Source organism: Odontomachus brunneus, unplaced genomic scaffold, assembly GCF_010583005.1.
Source record: "Odontomachus brunneus isolate Ranch 3 - 2012 unplaced genomic scaffold, Obru_v1 Obru_scaffold_161, whole genome shotgun sequence".
Lineage (NCBI taxonomy): Eukaryota > Metazoa > Arthropoda > Insecta > Hymenoptera > Formicidae > Odontomachus > Odontomachus brunneus.
In genome coordinates, this window is record NW_022639611.1 from 330,758 (window position 1) to 331,615 (window position 858).

The window sequence follows — 858 nt, forward strand, 5'->3', positions numbered from 1 at the left end:
ACAATATTACTTTATCAACATTGCAGTAATATTTAAAAAATATTACGAATATAATATATTTTATTTATGTACTAGTTATTTTTGTTACTTGTATTTCAAATTCAGTAATGTTTTACATCAATAATACTTATAGAATAGTACTCGTTAGTGGCAATCATTAATTTGTCTTATTGCATATTTTTTATACTTCTTATACCGGTTTTCGGAGAAAATACTTCTTTTAGATTTAATATTCGTACTTGTTTAATGTTGTGGTTTTTTTTTATTTCATTAAAATATTATATTCTTAAACGAAATATCATTTTTTAAAATGATGAAAATAAAACTTTTATTTCGTTCAAGGAAACCATGTCATTTGATGAAACAACACTATTGTTTTAAATAATATTTTTTAAAAGTTTCTCTCAAAATTTAGTAATTCGATTTGTTTAATTTGGATTTTCTTGGATTTTTTAATTTTCTTTTGTTGGATTAATCATTATAACATTTTGTTCAAAATGTAAAAGTAATTCCCTTATAGAAATATCATACTAAGAATCATTGATTAATTACTTATTTTCAGTATTAAAAGTACAGTATTTAGTAATATTCTGTGATTCAAATACAGCTTTTAGTACTCAAGTATTTCAATATTTAATGTTACAAATTCTACCTTATGATTGATTTCAATACTTAAATATTAATATGTAATATTACATAAATATTAAATATTAAATATTATATGTAATATTCGTCCTGTGATAAAATACTTACGCAAAACGTTGTTAATATTTAAATACTAATATATAATACTTTGCTAAGTGATGAAATACTTACGCAAAGTACTGTTAAGATTAAAAGTATTAACCCAGACAGCAT